The sequence below is a fragment of the Triticum urartu genome, chromosome 1 (genome assembly GCF_003073215.2).
Source record: "Triticum urartu cultivar G1812 chromosome 1, Tu2.1, whole genome shotgun sequence".
NCBI classification, from domain to species: domain Eukaryota; kingdom Viridiplantae; phylum Streptophyta; class Magnoliopsida; order Poales; family Poaceae; genus Triticum; species Triticum urartu.
In genome coordinates, this window is record NC_053022.1 from 520,630,982 (window position 1) to 520,645,404 (window position 14,423).

The following is a 14,423-nucleotide window of genomic DNA, read 5'->3' on the forward strand; positions in this document are numbered from 1 at the left end:
GTTAAATGGTGCTTGAAATGACAATACTACCCTTGGCACTAGTATATCACCAAAATTTTCATTCTATTTTCCCCGATGCCTCTGCTAGTTTTAGAACGCTAAAAGAAATCATCGAAGGGCTGCACATGTACGTGCAAAAGCTAGCTGCTTCATTGATTTTGCTGCGGAATAGTGCACGCACGTCTAGCCGTATGTGACGCACGTACATGTGAAAAGCTAGCTTGCTGGATCAATCAACTCTGCTCTCTCGGTGAAACGAACGCAAACACGACGTGCTGCCACTGGCTCCAGCAGGTGCGGCACAGTCTGCTAACTCCAACTTGCATACAGATTACAGAACACTTCTCGTCGTCGTGCCCACGTACCACCAGAGCCTGGCCTATCAGCCTATCAGGTAAGTTCAGGAAAATTAGTTTTAGCACAGCCTTTTGGCCACACCGACTCATGTTCCCACCTTTAAATATGACACGGAAATATAGGGGCAGATTGGCTAGATGTTTGAGGGCAAAATTGTCATTTAATACATCACTTAACACCGTTAGCTCAAATATTGTACGTAAGTGTTATATTGGGAACAAAATTTAGAGTTGATGTCATAGAGGGAAGAAATATTTTTCCAGTGTTAAATAGGGCATCCAATTTTAAGACAGTGTTAAATAAGGAATTATCTCCTCATCAACCTTTAGAATTGGACGCCTCCACCTCCTCCTCCTCCGGCGAGTCAGGGCACGCCGCCTCCTCCACTGCCTCCTCCTCCAGCGAGTGATGATCAGGGCACTCGGCCGGCTCCTTCTCCGGCACGTGGCGGCACTCCGCCTCATTCTGCGCCTGCGCCTGCGCGCCCGAGCAGCCAGCCTCCTCCTTCTCCGCCTCATCAGCAAGGGCGGAAGAGACCCGCCACCGCTCCAGCAGCTGCTCCGGCGCGTCATAGTCCTTCTCCTCCGTCTTGTAAGCAAGTAAAGAAGACAACCGCTCGGTCTGCTTGGCTGGCGTCTAGCAGTATAGCCAGAGGCGGGAGGACATACAGATTCGGTCCTTCTCTGAAGACTCCAGAAAAGTTACCATACGAGAGGACCCCGGAGGAGAACGCAAAGATCACGCGAACCGAAGTGGATGACTGGTTTCAAGGGTTGAAAGCAAAGAGACATCCACCTCCGGAGGAGAAGGTAGATCCGGTGAAAGTGAAGCGCACTCTGGCTGCCCTGGCAAAACCACCCAAGTCTCCGCCGAAAGGCAACTATGAGCGCATTATTGCAAAGACATGGGCCGAAGCGGAGCGGTCGGGAAGTACAGTCAGTGATCAAAGGATGAAAGAACGACGAGAAGCTGGGAAACAAATTGCCTAGCTCGGCGAACAAGGGAATCAATCGTGCCCCCCGCTCAAGGTGCCTAGCGACATCCTCGATCTGAGGATGGTGCCCGGTTATAGCAATCTTGAAGATTACCTGCCCGACGATGTACATTATGATCCCATGGACGTGCAGATACACAGATACGAGTACGGGAAGCCTCTCGTCAAAGATGAAAAATCTCTAACAATGATGATGCGAAGATTGCATGATTGGTACTTGAAAATCTGCAGAGAGTCTGGGGGGAGGAGTACTTTGTATGTGAGAGTTAAACCGGAGCATGACCTCATTGGAATTGAACTGTTGCCTATTCCATTTGAGGAGTTCTATCAGTTTTTCAATCAATTGGCCCTCGATAAAGCAACGGTCACCTGCTACTGTTTGTAAGTACTACTACTTCTGTCATTAAGTCTCTCTATATAGCTCAGCTCTTTCATTGCATGTATTTATAATTATCCTCACCATATTATGCAGATTGAAGATCGCCGAATTGAAGAAAAGACAAATCGGTGATATTGGGTTCGTTAACACATATCTCATAGATGCAACTGAGGTTGAACATCGTGCTGCAGATACTGAGGCCAACTTGCTACGATCATTCAAAATAAATGAAAACAAAGATATAATACTCTTTCCTTATAACTTCAAGTGAGTGTTACTGTCTTGTGCATATTCGGTTTCCCTTATATTTTAGTCCAGGTTATAGTAATGTAATTGATGAGTTATGCATGCGTGCGCAGGTACCACTATATTCTCCTAGAGATTAGGCTTGAGCAGGGAGTAGTAACTATCTTGGACTCTAAACGAAAAGATCCCCAGGAGTATGCGGACATGACTGAAATCCTCAAGAAGTAAGTTAAATCGATCATTATCCACCATATCAGCAACTTTGTTCATTTCATGATATCAAGTAATTGTTTCCTTTGTCTGGCAGGGTTTGGAGAAAATTCACTAGAAAAGCTCCGGGACTGACGAAGGAGCTGCAATTTAGACACCCGAAAGTAAGTACTATAGTAGCATGTTCCGCGCATCTCCTAGTGATTCAAGCGCTAGTTTCATCAATACCATTTGGCATTCTTGCTTATCAGTTTGATTGACCTATATTTCTTGTAAAGTGGTTGTGGTAGGAACAAGGGAATGATCTCTATGGATACTTCGTCTGCGAGTCCATCCGCCACACGACCTGTGAGCGGGGCGGGTACTCTGACGAACAATATGAAGTGCGTAAATAACAATATTCACAATTTTATTTTATTACCATCATTTGTGTTGAGTTTCATTCATTCATATATATATGTATTGACCCCCTTCTTCAAATTAGATGTTTCGGATGCGGAATGAACTCCTAGCACCAGATCGCATCCGAGCAAAATAAGAGGAATTGGCGGCATTCTTTCTTGACCACGTGATCGCTGAAGACGGAGAATACTATGTGGACCATGTGTCCGTAATTTAGGAGATTATATTTGTAAGAGATAATTATTGTATATATGTAGCCGGTAGTGTCGGATAGATATACGAGAACTTGTTGTTCGACCAATCTCTCAGAGAAGGAGAGGTGGTCGATATCACTTCTCTCTGTATGCATATATGTTCATGACGATCTTCTGTTTCCTTCGTTTGCTTACTAGCTAGCTAGCGTGTCTAGTCCTCTCTATACGTATGTATAGTACGTAGCATCGACCAAGCACGAACATAAGAGAGGACACTTCTCTCTATTAATTAGCTATCTAACACAATATATGAAATACCTAAATTAACCCCCAAAACCCCCAACCCCCCCTTTCAAAAAAACAAAAAACCCAGCCACAGAAATGCTGACGCGTGGAGGTCTATTGGTCCCAGTTGGTGCCACCAACCGGGACCAAAGGCCCTCCTGCCTGGGCTCACCACGCAGGCCACGTGGAGGCCCATCTGTCCCGGTTCTGGTTTGAACCGGGACTAAAGGGTCAGGGCATTAGTAACGACCCTTTAGTCCCGGTTCAGGAACCGGGACAAAAGGCCCTTACGAACCGGGACAATAGGCCCATTTTCTACTAGTGAGGTTTCTCACGACGAGTTCTTCAAAACTAGATCGCATATGGGTAGGTTTTCGTAAAAAAAAATCGAGAGCAACTTTAGGTGCAATGGAGGCAACTATAGTGCTATAGAGAAGCAACTTCTTATTTTTGGCCTAATAGGACTGCCTATTAGGTTGGTTTCTATAAGAATGATAAAAATCACACAAAACATAAGGCATCTTTAGTGGTACATACAAAACAACTTCACTGCACTATGTGTACCTGTGAATTTTGCTAGTATTATCTCAACTTTCCTATCATGATTGCTCAGTTGCCTATTGTGCTAGTCAGTTGCCTATGGTTGATGTTCAATTTCTTATAAACACTATAAATTGTCTATCATTGATGCCCAGTTGCCTGCTATTGGTAATTAGTTGCCTACAATTGCTGCTCAATTGCCTAACTTTACAAAAGAAGTTGCCTACAAATATTGTGAAGTATTTTACCATTGTTTTTCTAAGTTGCCTACAAACACTTTGAAGTGGCCTAGATTAATCATCATGTTGCCTACCATAACTAGCATTAGCAGACATGAAAAGCATCAACGGTAGATGATTTCGTAGTATTATAGGAAATTTTGAAACAACGACATACGAGCATGACCAATAGGAAATTTAGAAGTACCGATGAGGAAGTGAGGAGAATGTTACATAAAATTAATTAGGACATAAAACACAATGAAGTTGCCGGTTTTTAGCACTAAAGTTGCCTCTGGTAGAAGGAAAGTTACATATGAATGTGATGTGATGTTATATACCCACTGGTACGCGTCAGTGCTATACAAACGGTTTTTAACCTCTTTCCGCGACAGCATTTGGAACCGTCGCCTAGTGAGTGACGGCGATAGGGGGGTCCTTCCGACACGACCCAGAAACCGTCGGGGATAGGGAGCCTGGATGCATACAGTTGTCCCTATATAACCATTTCTGATATCTCGAATATCTCAAACGCTTCATCCTTGCTGCTTGTTTGTGCTCGCATTGCCATCGCAGTCGGAGTTTTGTGGTTTTACCTAAAACCAGGCAGATTCCAGGCACGGGAGTTTTGCAGGCAGATTTCAGGCACGGGAGTTTTACGAAGGCTGGCACATCACACACAGTTCATGATTATAAATCATGTACGATAGGTAGACAATCACACACATTTAGTTTTCCCGCACCGTATGTGATAGTGTCTGACATCGCAAACGGCAACAGTGTGCATTGTTACACACGTTTCCTCTCCGTGAACCGTGTCGGATTATGATGTATATCGCACACGCTGTGCTTTATTAACTGTGTGCGCCGTAATGACCTGCACACCATAATTTCGCCCTAATTTAATTGCTGCTATTTAAAATTATACCTAATTTAAACTTGAAACTAGGCTATAGCTTTATTCATATCCATCAGATTCAAACAAACAATGCATTATTCGATTCACAGGTACATATGTTTAAGAATTACATAAGCACCAAATAAAGAATGATGAACCAATGTTCTATACTTGTACTATTACAGATGGTAAAGAAAGAGGCGATAGACATTCCGGTTGCTGAACAAGGTGAAGCGGAATATCCCTATTATGCTCTCCTGGATGCAGAAGGCATGCAGGACTCTAGTCCAACCCCTTGTGATGGCCGGCCGCCAATCATGTAGTTTGAGAGGTAATCTTGAGTAAACTGCTTCAGGATCCACTGCAAAAGAATTTTTTTCCAGACATTGTCATCTAACACAACTCATTTCGGGCAGTAAAAAAAAAGGCTACAGGGTTCTTACTTATCATTCTGCAGTTCACTGTTGTCTTGCATACAGTGTAAACAAATAGTTCGATTGACGTCTTTTGACCCATTTTAATAACAATCTTTATCAATTTCCTCACCTAATGCTGGTTCATGAATATCTCATGCCCCATATGCAGAAAGGGTCGAAGTGTGGATCTTTGGCAATGATATATATACCTAAAAGCACCAAGTTAATATTAGAAGCTAAACAAAAATTGAAAAATGATGTAGTACAACATTCCCTCCATCCCATTATATAAGATTGTATTACATGTATATCTAGACATCATCAGAACATTAAGGTAACACTCTTCCTTGTTGCTATGTAGCCTGGGATTGCATATTTAGTCGTTCAGTATAATGCATGTTGCTATGTAGCCTCAGATATATTAAATATGACCCTAGTTAACCTACTGATAAATGGGTTACAGATATATTCAGTGAAATGTCCGATTCAACGATTAATCCCTTATCAGCCCCAGGCTATATGGTACCAGCTACCGATATCCTGAACAGTGAGTACATATAAGCAATGCGATGAAACTAACCTCGATGGAAAACAACACTGTTCTCAATATTGTCCTGTATGAGTACATATAAAGGCATGTTAAACACAACAGGCTAAACATCAACGAAATATATCCATGGTAGACAACATAATCTACAAATGATAGCTTCAGTGTGCAGGCTTAAGCACGCTAGTTAAGCAAAACAAGAAGTGGAAAGGTGTGTTAACTGCATCAGGTATAACATTTAAAAACAGACAAATAGTCATTCAAACTGGTATTGTGCAGGTCTAAAGTACACTAGTTATTGTTAAAAAAACAAAAAGACATGTTGACTGCAATATCCTTAACAACAACCAAATATCGTAATTTATAGTGGTATTGTTGAAACTGTTATTGATGAAATTGAACTACACGACAAATATTTGCACATAAACAAATCATAAGGCCATCTCTAGCCGATCCTTTAAAAGTTAAAGGACTAAAACCCTTATATATATATACTCGAGCAATTTTTGGCCTTTTATAGTCGATCCCCTAAACTTAACGTTGTAAGCTTCAATTTGATCAAGTTCAAAGCAGGTTCAACCAAAAGTAGCATGCATTCAAACATAAACATAGATAGTTTTGCCTAACTGAACATAAAACATAAATTTAAATTAGGCTAAACTACTTTCGGTCCACTACAACGGGAACCCCCCTTTAGCAATGCATCGTTGCGTTGCCTAATGTCCATACATGTGTTGCTAAGGTCTACACCAACGGATTAGTATCCGTTGCCATTGGTGGCGTTGGAAGGGTCTACAACAACACATATAGTTGCGTTGGTAATCGGCATGTAAAAGCGTTGCACGATAGCAACATATATATCTACACCAAAACAACACTTTGTATACATTGTTGATTACCCTACACAAACCAATTTTCACATTGCAAACCAGTGCAGCACTTCCATGCATCTGTCCATAGTTTGAACAATTACTGGCATTTTATATCTTACAAACAACAGAGTAAGGAGCAGCAATCCACTAAACAGAAAGATTTTATATATTTAATCAAATCGGTTTGCATTACATGGAACACAATCTGATAAAGATACTACATTATCTCCTATTTATTAACCATGAAACTGACATTGTATAACGTAAATGTAAAATTATCTTGTAGTAGCCCCATTTTCCACCTTTCTATCAACAACTTAGCCATGCATCATCTTCGTCTTCATCGTCCTTCATGCTGGATGACAAGCTTCTCTATGAACTTCCTGCGAATGCCTTCTATGACATTGTTATAGGATGAATTACCGCCACCCTGCCCATGGTTCAGTACTAGAACTGACTGGCAATGCGCCACTGCAACAGATTAAATAAACAAAATGAAAATTCAGCATGAGGAGATGGAAGCCGCATGTAATGCTTAAATATTCTGGGATTGATCATTTATCGAAGGAAAGCTCACATCAGTTCAGTGTATTGTAAATGACCAAGAAAAATTCTTGTCGTTCCTTATTCCTAGCAGATGCTTGATTTAATTATAACAAGAATGTATAACTGTGAACTAGGCATGCCACTCTGTTATGCACTCTTAAATTTTTCCCCTCAATCTTTTTCTTTTCTTTTGCCATATGTCGCAAGCCAAAAATACATTAGGACCATATATCTAATATATAGAAATGCATGTCATAATGAACATGGTCCCTCTTAGTACAAAAAGAGAATTCTCATCCTAAGATCAAAGATTACTCACGTTAAGGCATCTAGATGACAGTATACAAAAAAATTGTAAATTGTATACTGCAATTGGGTAATTGCAACTTTAACATAGCCACACACACTGTTATTTTTTTGTCCAGCCAACTAAATAAAGAAGAGTAACTTCAATTAACCTCAGAAAAAGAATACTTGAACTAAGATAATGGAAACTGATAACTTACATTCAGGTGTGCATTTCGTTCCACAAAGCTGCTGCAGACCAACAAAAATCCCTTTGGAAACATCTTATATGCGTAGTTGGGAATATAGTTAGTGGAGATAATTTAACAAACTTGGTTTCTGTGTATTTTGTCACCAGTTCCTCAAGGAAAGTCTAAAGCAACCCATATTCTGGTATCCTGTGATAAGTTCAGCAGAAGTGTTAGATAATGAACAGCTCAAGGTAGAATTTCTATCTAAAGTGTTTCCTGTATTATAAGCACCTTTCAAAAAAGGTTAAATCGGAAATGCAAAATGGAGCTTGACTCCAGGTAGCTCTTTATCTGAAACATCCATGTGCAAAAAGATTGGTGAAATCACCATATTTGAGGGGCTAGTGTTTATCTTGTGTGGCATTGTTGCTTTTCATCTCTTAACTTTCTATCTAGAAATCTTTACGAGTAATCTATATTTTGTGTGATATTTGTTTCTACCTTTCAATGAACTTTTTCATCTAAGTTTACAGTTCAACATCGAACTCACTACCTATAGGACAATACTCTGAGCAGTAAAAATAAATAGTTCATAATTTTTGACGTGACGAATTTCGTTTTAAGAACTATATATATCAGGAAATAACCAATCTTTTTTTTGCAGGGGAGGAAATAACTAATCTGGTGTTCTTGTAAATCTTAAACTATGGCCTGCTATCTTACTTATATTAACATTGTAACTGTTCGCACTGTTCACATTACATTTATGTTCTATATGATTTAGATAAAAAAAATAAGCTAACCATCCCCCACAACAAAAAAAAGTAGCCATATTTTCATATATAATGAAGGGAATTATAAAGTTTTGCCTGCCGCTTGAGCAGACTATTCTTTATTTATTACCAAAAACTGGTCCAGAGTCTAAAATAGATGCCATACAGTATAAGAAATAAGGTCAGGGTTGCAACATATTGGGTTTCAGTCAAAAAAACATATTGGGTTCTATACAGATCAGTCTAAACGGACTAACTTGACTCATCCTCATATCCCGACAAACTGTTCTCAGATGGAGTATATTGAAGCATGTACATTAGCATATTGAAGTATGGTTTGAAAGAACATGGAAACGCATTAACACTACTATGTAGTGAACGCTCCACGAAAGTTTCAAGCACAACATACCTTGCATTGATGCATTGGCGGGAATTAAAGCATTACTCTGGTCCTCTGCAAGAGCACGTGTTTGACAGCAAGCTAGAGGCCAACACCTGTAACTACACTGGACTAATCGTACTCAGCCCTTCCTTTAACCTAGCACCAAGTGTTTCCTCCCCACCCACGTGTGCCTCGCCCTCGATTGTACTCACCCCCGGTACAACGGCCACCCTTTCCCCTCTAGGCGAATTGCTTCCAGCAGACAACACGCCACCAGCGATCTAATATTCTGATACTAGCACTTTAAATCATCCGCCTCTCCCCTTGAAAACACCGCGGGCAGATCATTACCTGAAAGATATATCCATCTCATCGGTTATGTTTTCTAGGGGACTAATGAAAAACGCCAAGCCACAAAAAAAATAATCATACATTGAAATTAATTAACAAGGGAAAACGGTGTGAGCTGTACATATAATGAACATTGCTGTATATATATTATATAATAAGATGCCTAGACATGAACGATGCATACACACCTTGTTTCGCATTGTCATGGTTTCAATTAGAGTCATACAATGGTGGCAGCACTACATGAGAAGGATAGAGGTACACAAGTAAGCGCTCAGTGGTACAATCTCAAAGGCAGGAAGGAAAAGAGACAAACCGTGTGATGTTAGGCATCCTATGATTTACGGAGTGTAGTGACATTGATGCCGGTGCAAGCCAGCGCCCGCGGCGGTGGATCAGGATGAGCAGTCAAGGTAGCGTGGATTGTCATCACGATGGCCGGCAAAGAATCCGCCCTGGCCTGCCACAAAAAGAACCAAATAGTGTAAGAGAAGAGCGGGTCAGAGGAGGAGTGGCTTGCTGAACAGTGAGCGGCGTCGAAGTCGAGATTGCTGAGGCGGAGCACCACCACCAAGGCCGAGCCGGGAGCGGCGCGTGCGGAGACGTGGCGCGGGGCAGTAGGTCGACAAACCAGAGGAGGCGCGGGGCAGCAGATTGACAAAACAGAGGAGGCGCGGGGCGTTGGCGACCTGTGGTAACTAGGGTTGCTGCGGGCCGCATGTAGGGGCGCAGAGGAAGTCGCCATGGCGAGGGATCGGGGAAGGGTAGTGAGGGGTAGCTGCTCCTGTAAGCGGCGGCGCAGCAGGCGCCGGAGCTAGGCAGAATCACTGGTGGTGGCGGCGGCGTTGTGGTCACGGAGAGAAGAGATTTGGCTTGGCCGCGTACTCCTTGGATGGAGGAGGCAGAGGTATTATGTAGATTTTTTTTTTCTGTGGATAATGTGAAGGTGGGTACGGGGAGGTTAGCAAATCATGGGAGGTGGGAGGTGGGACGTTGACCCAAACAACACATAGGTATGTTTCGTTGGTAGACATGCGTTGTTATAGGGTTTTTTTTGTTGTAGTGGTCGAAGTAGAGGTCGAGCCAATCCTTCCTTGTCATGTACGGTGTGCCGCGAGCCGGGTCCGGGCCGGTGCCGTCGTCGGGGTTGTTGGGGAAGGCACTTCTCCACTCGTCGACGTCGATCTCCTCGTCCTCGGGGCCCACCTCGACGCCCTCCGCGCCGCCGTCGGTGCCGCCTTCGACCTCGTCATCGGAGGAGAGCGCGATAACCTCGCCCCCCTCCGCGCCGCCTTCCTCGCCGCCTTCGACCTCGTCGTCGGAGGAGAGCGTGATAACCTCGCCGCCCTCCGCGCTGGCAAAGATCGCCCGCTCTATCTCCACGAGCTCTGGGTGTTGCCGACGGAGCTCTTGCATGTAGGCCTTGTCGACGGCCTCGGCCTCAGGGAGCTCCCACACCTCACGGTCCTCCCGCGCCATAGCCGAGCTCACCTCCCCTGGCTCCGGCAGAACGAGGTCGACCGGACGTGTGCCGAAGGGGAAATTGAGCCTAGCCACCGCGCCGTGGTAGCGGACCTGCCAGCGATCGTACTCCATGGCCGCGAGCTTGGACGTGTGGAAGCTACTGAACCACTGGCGGATGTGGGTCTCCCGATCTGTAATCTCGGTGACCCACATCCCCACCGCCGCTGCCGGACCCCGAGGTAGGACCTCGTCGGCTGCCGGGTCTGAGGTAGGATGGGGAAGTCCTTGAACCAGCATAGGGGCGCAGCGGCGGGCGGATCGGGGGACCGGCGACGGTGGATCGAGCTCGCGGAGGACGACGGGGACACCTCGGCGGCCACCTCGCCAGCGTCGGGCGAGAAGGCCGCGATAAACCTCTTTTTGGCCATTGGCTCCTCGAGCTCCCCGGCACATAGGCAGAGGTTGAGGATGGAGGCGCCAGTGATGGCGGCGACCTACCAATGGTTTTGTGGGTGGTGTGTGTCTGTTTGAGTGGAGGTTTTGGGGAGTGTGTGGAGGGGGCGGGAGGGGGGCAAGGTGGTGTTTGAGGAAATACATCGGCAACTGAAAATTTTACTAAGCGGGAGTAACAAGGCGGGGTACTGAAAATTTGGATCAAGGGCGAGCAGATATTTTTGAGATTGCGAGGGATGCAGAGGCGGGAGTAAAATGCCAGGGCTACTGAAAATTTGAATCAAGGGACTGAAGCAGAGCGGGAGTAACAGACATCACACACGGTCCGCACATACTAATCGTGTGCTATCAAACATTAAAACCTTCCAGGCGGTAGATATTTTCGAGATTACGATGCAGTAATATTTTTGAGATTGCGAGGGATACAGAGGCAGGAGTATTTGGGGAGCGAGCTAGTATGCTTGACTCGCCGGCTGTGGACAGTAGCCGACACACCTTCTCGCGTAAGCCATAGGCGTACTATACACCGACGGTGCTCCAGGATACTTTGTACTACATCTCACACGGTTGGTGATAATAAACTGTGTGAGATCTACTAGATTTTTCATCTTGATTTGAATTACATAATGGGGTCACAGCGGCAATGGACGGTGTTTAAATTGCTAGACCTTTTATGTGCAGTGAACATGCAACTATATGTGTGTCGTAAAAGTATTGGAATTATTCAGGGTTCGTTTGGACATTTTATAAATTAAACTAGTTTTCTAGCCATTTCAGGTGCACAATTCAAAATTAAACTACATGCACATGTTATGGTGCATATAAATTGGTTGAAAAATCAAATCTGTGTCCTTGGGTGCATGCTTAGGTCCAATGCAAGAAATGGGAATAAATTTCAAACACCAGACCACTTTTGATTGCCGGCAAAACGTTGCGATACCTGGTTTTTAAATTCTAGTAAATCCAAAACTCATCTGAAATTCATGAAACTTGTCATGGTACCATGGAGTGGCATCAACATGCCGTGGTAAAAAATTTGTCCCATTTGGGGCAGGTTTCGGTCTAAACTTCTCACAAACCAGAGCTTCTCATAACAAGCCTGATGGTTTCAGTACGAAACGTGCCACCTTTGGGGACGAAACAATATCTGTTGCCTGTTATTACTTTCCAAAATTTTCTAGTGTCAACATAGAACAACAGGAGTGTTGTGTTAAGTTTTTGAATTTTTTGGGGTTTGTTTGGACATTTTTATATGTTAACTGGGTTTTCTAGGAATTTTATGTGCATAATTCAAATTTGAAATACATGCACATGCTCCAGGGCATATAAATTGGTTGAAAAAATCAAATCTTTATCCTTGGGTGCATGCTTAGGTCCAATGCAAGAAATGGGAATGAATTTCAAACACCAGGGCGCTGTTGATTCCCGGCAAAACGTTGAGATACTAGGTTTTTAAATTCTAGTAAATCCAAAACTCGTCTGAAATTCATGAAACTTGGCATGGTATCATGGAGCAGCATCAACATGCCGTGGTAAATTTTTATCCCATTTGGGGCAGGTTTGTGTATAAGCTTCTCACAAACCAGAGCTTCTCACAACAAGCCTGATGGTTTCGGTAGGGAACATGCCACCTTTGGGGATGAAACGATATCCGTTGCCTCTTATTGTTTTCCAAATTTTTTTAGTGCCAACATAGAACAACAGGAGTGTTGTGTTAAGTTTTGGAATTTTTCGGGGTTTGTTTGGACATTTTTATACATTAACTGGGTTTCTAGGCATTTTATATGCATAATTCAAATTTGAAATACATGCACATTCTCCCATGCATATAAATTGGTTGAAAAATCAAATCCGTGTCCTTGGGTGCATGCTTAGGTCCCATGCAAGAAATGGGAATGAATTTCAAACACCAGGGCACTGTTGATTGCTGGCAAAACATTGAGACATATACCTGGTTTTTAATTTTTAGTAAATCCAAAACTCGTCTGAAATTCATGAAACTTGGCATGGTATCATGGAGCGGCACCCGACATGCCGTGGTAAATTTTTTGTCCCATTTGGGGCAGGTTTGGGTATAAGCTTCTCACAACAAGCCTGATGGTTTCATTAGGGAACGTGCCACCTTTGGGGACGAAACAATATCCGTTGCCTCTTATTGATTTCCAAAATTTTCTAGTATCAATATAGAACAACAGGAGTGTTGTGTTAAGTTTTGGAACTTTTCAGGGTTTGTTTGGACATTTTTATACATTAACTGGGTTTTCTAGGTATTTTATGTGCATAATTGAAATTTGAAATACATGCACATGCTCCATTGCATATAAATTGGTTGAAAGATCAAATCTGTGTCCTTGGGTGCATGCTTAGGTCCCATGCAAGAAATGGGAATGAATTTCAAACACCAGGGCACTGTTGATTGCCGGCAAAATGTTGTGATACCTGGTTTTTAAATTCTAGTAAATCCAAAACTCGTCTGAAATTCATGAAACTTGGCATGCTATCATGGAATGGCACCCGATGATGTCTACTATGCAACCTTCTTCTTGTAGATGTTGTTGGGCGTCCAAGTGTAGAGGTTTGTAGGACAATAGCAAATTTCCCTCAAGTGGATGACCTAAGGTTTATCAATCCGTGGGAGGTGTAGGATGAAGATGGTCTCTCTCAAACAACCCTGCAACCAAATAACAAAGATTCTCTTGTGTCCCCAACACACCCAATACAATGGTATATTGTATTGGGTGTGTTGGGGACACAAGAGATGGTGATACAAGTGCAATATGGATAGTAGATATAGGTTTTTGTAATCTGAAAATATAAAAACAGCAAGGTAAAAAGTGGTAACAGTGAGCGTAAACAGGATTGCAATGCTAGGAAACAAGGCCTAGGGTTCATACTTTCACTAGTGCAAGTTATCTCAACAGTAATAACATAACTGGATCATATAACTATCCCTCAACATGCAACAAAGAGTCACTCCAAAGTTACTAATAGCGGAGAACAAACGAAGAGATTGTTGTAGGGTACGAAACCACCTCAAAGTTATTCTTTATGATCGATCTATTCAAGAGTCCATAGTAAATAACACGAAGCTATTCTTTCCATTCGATCTATCATAGAGTTCGTACTAGAATTACACCTTAAGACACAAATCAACCAGAACCCTAATGTCACCTAGATACTCCAATCACACAATCTCAGATTCATCTATTCAAACCAACACAAAGTACTTCAAAGAGTGCCCCAAAGTTTCTACCGGAGAGTCAAGACGAAAACGTGGGCCAACCCCTATGCATAGGTTCATGGGCGGAACCCGCAAGTTGATCACCAAAACATACATCAAGTGGATCACGTGATATCCCATTGTCACCACAGATAAGCACGGCAAGACATACATCAAGTGTTCTCAGATCCTTAAAGACT

General features: G+C 43.0%; 1 long non-coding RNA gene across 2 annotated transcripts; it reads right to left on the reverse strand.

Moving 5' to 3' along the window:
* Window positions 1–6,743: 6,743 nt before the first annotated feature.
* On the reverse strand, window positions 6,744–9,990 carry LOC125537291. Of its 2 annotated transcripts, XR_007295767.1 has the most exons (5): window positions 9,655–9,990; window positions 9,403–9,546; window positions 8,763–9,086; window positions 7,611–7,787; window positions 6,744–7,029 (listed from the first exon to the last, which is right to left on the reverse strand). It is a non-coding gene; the product is annotated as an uncharacterized LOC125537291 (long non-coding RNA). The 2 variants fall into 2 exon arrangements; XR_007295766.1 differs by lacking the exons at window positions 6,744–7,029; window positions 7,611–7,787 and having other exon boundaries at window positions 8,625–9,086.
* Window positions 9,991–14,423: the final 4,433 nt, after the last annotated feature.